This window comes from Arvicanthis niloticus, chromosome 18, assembly GCF_011762505.2.
Source record: "Arvicanthis niloticus isolate mArvNil1 chromosome 18, mArvNil1.pat.X, whole genome shotgun sequence".
Taxonomy (NCBI): Eukaryota; Metazoa; Chordata; class Mammalia; order Rodentia; family Muridae; genus Arvicanthis; species Arvicanthis niloticus.
Genome location: NC_047675.1, coordinates 51,646,396 through 51,654,077, shown reverse-complemented (window position 1 = coordinate 51,654,077; position 7,682 = coordinate 51,646,396). Strand labels below are relative to the sequence as shown.

Here is a 7,682-nt window from a genome sequence, read left to right as displayed (position 1 = left end):
CTGTTTTCCCAGTTGACCCTACAAAGGCAAGCTCAGTAGTGAGATGCCCCCCATTGTCACCAGCTCAGCCAGGATCCTCTGTTCAATTCAGGTAGAAATAGAAACCATGATCGTTCTATGCCAAGTATACCCCACAGATCCACAAAACACCCCCAAACAGTGCCTTCAGAAGGGAACAGAGAGCCACAGCCAATGAGCCTGGGGGGAGGGTGGGGGGGTCGCTTCATATTCAAACCGTCTGAGTCCCCAAGGACAGACTCTCAAATGAATCCATGAGTTTTTGTTCATCTTTTCTCTGTCGCTGCTTTGTACTTGACTATTAGGACCCCACTCTAAACACACCGCAAATTAAGCTTCTAAGCTTCAAGCTCAAGGTTGGCGTTGGCAGAGTACCCAGGTTTAGAGCGCCACCGTGTGGTAACTCTGGAGAAGTACCAATCCCTCTTCGGACAACCAAGGTTGTTATGTCTGGCTCCGCGTTTTGCTTTCCTGGTTCGCTCCTCTCTCACAGCGCTGGCTGGGAAAAACGGCCTTCCATTCACACCTGACATTTTTCACTAGAGACCACATTTAGTCTTTCTGGTTGTTCTCGCCCATGAAATGAAATGCCCACATAGCCCAACACAGAGCAGCCACCAGGATCTGTGGGCTCTCACCCAGTGTTAGGAGAGCATTGCGGTGTGCCAGGGTCTGCTGGGCTCTGCTAAGCGGCAGGATGAGATACCAACATCAAGCTCATTCACAGGGTTTGAACTTGTACAAGTGGTGCCTGCTGCTGGGTCTGTCGAATTCACACAGGAGAGGCTGGGGAGATGTCTGCTGTATGAGTTTTCTATAAATGTGTATAATCTGTTTTGACTAAATCCACCCGCCCCTTCCTCCACAATCCTTCCTGTATCCCCTACAACTCTTTTCCCTCTCAGCTCTGTCAGACTCTTCCATAAACTACTAAGCCCGCTTGGCACTGTTAATACGGGCACAATGCAGAGTCGGGACTTGGCTGATCCAGGAGAGGCAGAATCACCAAAGAAAATCGACACACTCTCCCCCAGAAGCCACAAGTTGCCAACAGCTCTTCACAGGGGCAGGGTTTTGTTACCCACTCCACGCTGGGGTTTCGACTGCCTGGATCTTGTGTAAGTCTTGCACTTGCAGTCCCAGCTTGTGAACTTGGGTGCACAACTATCCTATCAGGTCCAGAAGATACTGTTTCACAAAGTCGCCCCACACCTCCCACAAGGATCCGAGAACAATTGGTGGTAGGTATGTGATACAGATACCCCCATTCAGGGGGTGCACCTTAGCCAGTTGTGAGTCTGTACTTTAATTGATATCTTGGTTGCATTTTAAAATCTTATCTGCTTGGGGAATTCCTAACTGTGTAAATATTCTAGTTGGAAGAATTACACAACACACGACTATTGTGAGCACTTCAAACAACAGAGAATGTTCTGAATACAGTGATGTTGGCATGTTCTCCTGTGTCAGATGTAGACAAACACTGGCCTTTTACTTTTCGTTATTCATTTTATTTTATTTATTTTTACCACCTGTATGGTATTCCATGGGATATTTTTACCAAGTATATGGTATTCTTTGATTGTAATGTGCAGATCTGGTTCCATTTTCTTCCTCCTTCATCTTGGTGCTCCGTGAAGGAATACAACAGAGTCGGGGCCCAAAGGGACCTGTAGGTATGTCCAGCTTTGGCTCCAGATAATGAGCTAAGAGAGGGCCGGCCATCATGGTCTTGGCTTCCCAAGAGCTTGTGGTGGTGTAAGGACGAACCTTGGGTGTCAACTTGTTGGAATCTGGAATCAACTAAGAGACAAACCTTTGGGTGTCTCTGTGAAGGTATTTCCGGGAAGAATTAATTAAGGAGTGGGCATAGCCTTCCAGCAGTCACCCAGATATGGAGAAGTCTGAGAGGGAATCAGTGCCACTGTCAGCTCCTGCATCACGTTACTAAGCAAATCCACCCTGCTGCTGTTGCTGCCACTCTTGCCTGACATCAGAATCCAATTTCTTTGGCCTTCCAACATGGACTGAAGACTAGGGGCTCTGGGATACCCAAGGCTTTGGGGACTGACTAGGACTACCGAGATGAGACACCCAGGTGTGTGGTTTGAACAGCTACTGGGTTCAAGCCATACTGGGTTCTTCTGTAGACAAGCTCACATCACATAAGCCGATCTAACAAACCTCTTTTGTATTATATATTCATTCTCTTTATCTGTTCCTCTGTGGAACTCCAGTTACAGCACCAGGCACCTCCTAGAGGGAAACTTTAGATGTCATGAGATGAGAACAGTGGGCAGACACACGGATGGACACCCCTTGTTTTGAAGCCCAGGACACCAGCTCCTTCATTCAATGGCCATGGAGATAATGGGCTAGTTCTCCCTCTGACCTCCCCTTTCTACATACAGTGTTTTTGTCTTAACTTAATAAGCTTTGTGTCCTAGTTGGGGTTTTACTGCTTTGAACTGATACCATGAGCAAGGCAAATCAAATCTTATAAGGACAACATTTAATTGGGGCTGGCTTAGAGGTTCCGAGGCTCAGTCCATTATCATCAAGGCAGGAACATGGCAGCATCCAGGCAGGCATGGTGCAGGCAGAGCTGCGAGTTCTACATCTTCATCTGAGGACTGCTAGTGGAAGACTGGTTTCCAGGCAACTAGGACTAGGGTATTAAAGCCCCCACACACAGTGACACACCTACTCCAACAAGGCCACACCCACTCCAACAAGGCCACACCCATTTTAATAAGGCCACACCTATTCCAACAAGGCCACACCTATTCCAACAAAGCCACACCTCCTAATGTGCCACTTCCTGGCCCAAGCATATACAAACCATCACACCTTGTTTCCTTGGAACCCTGGGAATACCTTCTCCTGGGAAGAAGGCCCCCTCTTCTGCCTTTTGGTCCACAGGAGCCATTGTGGCCTCCATGTAACATGATTGTTGACATCTGCTTGCAGTTGCATCTGTGCACAAAGAGAAGGGATTTTACTGAGTTTGCTTTCCATGAGCCTGTTATTAAATACCCCAGATCCCAGCACAAACGAGCTGCCAGGGCAAGCCCATGCAGAGCAGTTTGGGGATGTTAATTGTAACGTTTCTCTCTCTCTCCCACCGCAGCTGTCCTAGGTAAATCATGTGATTAGATGAAACCGTCCATAGAGTTCCCTTACCCTGCTTTTCACGTTGAAAAAATGAAAAGAGGTGTTCAGCGGGGTATCACCATGGAGAAGACCTGGCCTCTGAGTGGGAGGGGAAAGAATATGTTAGAATCTAAGATGATTTTGGCTGCTGATGTCAGAAATCACAACAAAGAGATGCAGTTTGTAAGTGAAAGCGGTGCCAGTAGGTATCAGTTACACATAGGATCTTGGCTGAAGTGGGACCCTGTGTCCACTTACCTCTCAGTGCTGGGACGCCAGCTGACTTGAACCTGTACAGGTCTTACACACGCTGCTACAGTCTCTGTGAGTTCTTAGGTGCATCGACCATGCTGTGTCCCGCTTACTGGAGCCTGACGTTGGACGCCAAACTGTCGCGGCCCATACTGCCCGGCTTTGTGGGCCAAAATATTGCGGCCTGCTCCGCTCCACGCTTGGCGGCCACTGTGTCTTGGCCCAAGCTGCCGCTCCGGTCCGAGGGTCAGGGTCTAGCGAGAGAGAGAGAGAGAGAGAGAGAGAGTGGGGATAAAGGGGAAGAGACATGAAGAATGGAGACAAGACAGAAAGTCTGATCAAGTCTGGTTTATTGAAGGGAATTCTGAGGTATTTATACGCTTTTGCCACGTGCCTTGTAGGCGCGTGGATACCACGTGCCTTGCAGGTGTTGATATGACGTAAGCCTTACAGGCGTCTATAGCGTGGACAGCACGTGCACTGCAATGCCTTGCAGGCGTGGATAGCACGTGCACCTTATAAGCATGTATGGCGTAGATAGCACGTGGACAGCACGTGAACTGCATGCCTTGCAGGCGTGGCTACCACGTGCGCCTTGCAGCTGGGGGCAGTAAACAGCAACACAAAATATGTGGGATATCAGAGTGTGCTTCAGCTGTTGTAGGCTGTTGAAAACTGTACTCTCCCCCCCATGAGCAGGACTGAGAGACCTTGGTTGCCACAGCAAGGTCAAGTGACGGGATCTAGGTGGAGTTACCCACCTTGGCTCCCCGGAACACAGCAGAACTGCCCCTGGGCTTGCCCTGAGACATCTCCGGCCATGACCTGGAACTGACTATGGATTATCCCACCCATCTGAAACCAGGAGGGGTTGTGGGTTGGGTCTTCCCCTTTAAATTGAGAGCTGAACATTAAAGCTTGGGGCCTTGATCAGAGAACTTTGTCTTGGCCTCATCTCTTCTCGCCCTCCTTCCCCCTTCAATTCCCAGCCCCCCTTTCAGGTGTACCCAGTTGACTTGTGGCCGCGGGGGGCTACAGAAAACCAAATCTTTCGTCAGGGTATATGGTTCCAGATGGCTGCAAAGTTGATCTAGCCGCTTTCTACTAAAGTCAGCTCCCAACAATGCTGTGTCTGGAAGACTCTGTTTCCTCAGAGCCACCAGCCACCTCCAACCTTTATTATCTTTCTTCCACATAAATCCCTAAAGTGTAGGGAAGGGCTGGATGGAGATATCCCATTTAGGACTGAGTGCCCCAAAGTCTCTCACTCTACACACTGCCCAGTTGTGGGTCCCTGTGTTAATTCCCATCTACAACAAGAAGAGGCTTCTCTGATGAGGGTGGAGAAATGCATTGAGGGAGTACGTGAGCATGCCATCAGCGGTCATGTTCTTGCTGTTTCTTTAGCAGAATGTTAGTAACAGGTTTCCCCTTCTACATGCACCCTGTATACTCTTGGGTTTTGGGCCACTTTAACAGATGGGCCTTAAACCCAATCAAAAAGCGATTGGTTGGTCACACCACAAAATTCGTTTCGCTATTGCACCAGTATATGTTGCAAGCAAAGTGACAGATTATTATTTTCTCCGCTAGTGTCTTGCAGACACCGTGACAGGAGTAATGCTAGTAAGGAGGGTGGAGCTGCCAGTCGGGCACCAGCTTAACTTTTCCATATCCAAGGATGTAAGTAAATGTTCTCTTCAGCACTAGAGTCTTCTCATCAGATTGTAGAGAGTGCCCGGTATCCTGGGTAATAGCCTGCGATGTTTAGGAAAGTATCTTGGGGACACCTTTGGCCAGCGACTCAACAAGATGTAACCAGTTCCTGGTGCTGGAGGTTTTGCTTGGTGGCAGTGCAGTGAGACAGCTCACTCAACTACTGGTGGGGTGGCCCTGGCTGTCAGGCATTGAGAGGCAGGTGGTGAATGCTCAGTAAGCCCCCATTTATATGTAAAGTCTAGTGGATCTGGGCAAATAGAAACATCTATGGAAACATGCATAGAACATGGCTGTCACTTTGTGCTATGCTTCCTAGTCAAACCCGAGACCACATCCAGACACAGGTGACTCAGGCCAAGGCAGAGTGTGCTTCTCTCTGCTTGTGTTCTTTGCCTCCAGGGTTGCTGGTTTCTTCCCTCCTAGCAAGTGTGACTGTACCTCCTTTATTTGTCTCCCAGCAGCAGCTGGGTCTCCTACACGACATGAGTGGAAGAGGTGGGGGTGCACCATCTTCTCACCTTAGTACCACAGGGCCCACAGATCCAGTCTCTTATGTCACCTGACCCGATGTCAGTCACAAGTTTTGTATAATTGCTCATCTGCAGGTACAGACAGTTCTCTTCTTTCCGTGATTTGTTCCAAAATTTTTGTGTTATATTCATAAGTTCCCAAAATGGAAAAGAAATGAGAGAGAGAGAGAGAGAGAGAGAGAGAGAGAGAGAGAGAGAGAGAGAACCCTATGTCTTCAAGTATAAGAAATGATTTGGGAATGAGAAGGTTTAAAGGCTGGGCTTTCAGGCCCACAGGTCTCCACAAAGGGAAGGGGTTGGAAAATTCTAGGCCTTGGGGGTTCCTTCTTGACCCAGCACTTGATATTGTGTTCAATAAGACTCTTGTCCTGTGTATAGTTACGACATGCAATAAGAGTGTCTAAGACACTGTAGCTTTAAAAGCTATATATTTTGGCAGGAGACATAGCTCAGTTGGTGACGTGCTTACCCTGAAAACCCAGGGAACCTGAGTTCATTCCCCAAAATTTTCATTTTCAAAAACCCAGGCCTGGTGATGCACACCTGTAATCCCAGCACCAGAGAGGCGAAGACAAGTGCATCTCTGGGGTTTGCTGGCCAGCCAGGGTAGCCCTACTTGGTGAGTTCCAGCCCAGAGAGAATCCCCGTTTCAAAGAACTAAGAGGGATATCTCCTGAAGAACAAACCCTGAGGATGTCCTTGAACCTCCACACATATGTACACATACCACATACATGTAATCTCTCCCTCTTCTTCTCCCTCCCCTCCCCATCCTCCTCTCCCTCCCTCATGTTCCTCCTAGATACGCATCCCACTGTTTCTGCCCCTCTAGAGAACACTGATGTGGAAGGAAGTACTTTTTCCCTTTCCTAGTGTCTGAGGAGGGGGTAGCATCTTCTACCTGAGGCATGGTTCACTTCTGCCTAAACTGAACGCAAACGCTGGAGTCTGACCTGGATTGCAGTTTTCAAATCCTGCTGTTGCAGATGCACATGAGAGCTGCCCTCCCAGCAGACATGTTGCAGAGGACTCCTTCTCTTCCCCCTTCCTCCCACACTCTCCCAAACCCTGTTGTCCTTCAGCCTTTTAACCCTTGTGTTCCCTCATCTGTGAAGGCGTGTGCATTTAGCGCCACCTCGTGGACAGGAAGCATAAAGCCCAATACAAAAGTGGTTACTACGTTTGCGACTTTGAGTCTGGGTGAGGAGAAACCAACATTACCATCACGTGTATTTAGCGCTACCTCGTGGACATGAAGTATAAAGCCCAGTACAAAAGCGACTTTGGAAACTTTTGAGTCTGGGTGAGGAGAAACCAGCATTACCAAGTTGGTAGGCTTGAATTGCGCTTGTAGTCTGTGTGTAGCTGCTAATGTCAGAGACAGACCCGGATGGTGAACTCAGTCTCAGTGAAGTACACCTGGGTGCCTCCACCAGCCTGAGTCGCTCCCACTCTGCACACCTGTGCCCTGCTAAAATAGTGCTGAGCTGGACCCACACCAGGAGGGTGCCTTTATCAGAAGCCTCAGCACATCAAGAGCCCAGATGGTTTGGGGACTTGAACTAACAATCAGTATGTCTAAACTACACAGTGGCTAAGCCCAACACCAGTCAGTGCCTAGCTGTTCCTCCACAGGCTTGTGTGTTTGAACACTTGGAAGACTGTGGCGCCTTCTGGACATGGGCACATCTGGAAGATGTAGGCCACCAGGCTGTGGGGTTCAAGGGCTTTTAGTTTTGCTCTGTGTATTAGTCAGGGTTCTCTAGAATCACAGAACTTATGGAATGTACCTATCAAGAGAATTAATTGTGACGACTTATAGTCTGTAGTCCAACTACCCCAACAATGGGCAGCTGTAAATGGGAGTCCAAGAATCTCGTGGTTGCTCAGTCCTACGGGGCTAGCTGTTTCAGCTGGTCTTCTGTAGAAGTAGGTGCCAACAGATGTGTTGGCAAGTAAATGCAAGCAGGTGAAGAAAAACAAATCTTCCTTCTTTCAATGTCCTTATGT

General features: G+C 48.6%; 1 long non-coding RNA gene across 1 annotated transcript; it reads right to left on the bottom strand.

Moving 5' to 3' along the window:
* Nucleotides 1-1,618: 1,618 nt before the first annotated feature.
* On the bottom strand, nucleotides 1,619-6,707 carry LOC143434907 (uncharacterized). Its single transcript, XR_013104762.1, has 4 exons — nucleotides 6,626-6,707; nucleotides 3,430-3,677; nucleotides 3,202-3,270; nucleotides 1,619-2,994 (listed from the first exon to the last, which is right to left on the bottom strand). It is a non-coding gene; the product is annotated as an uncharacterized LOC143434907 (long non-coding RNA).
* Between the last annotated feature and the right edge of the window lie 975 nt (nucleotides 6,708-7,682).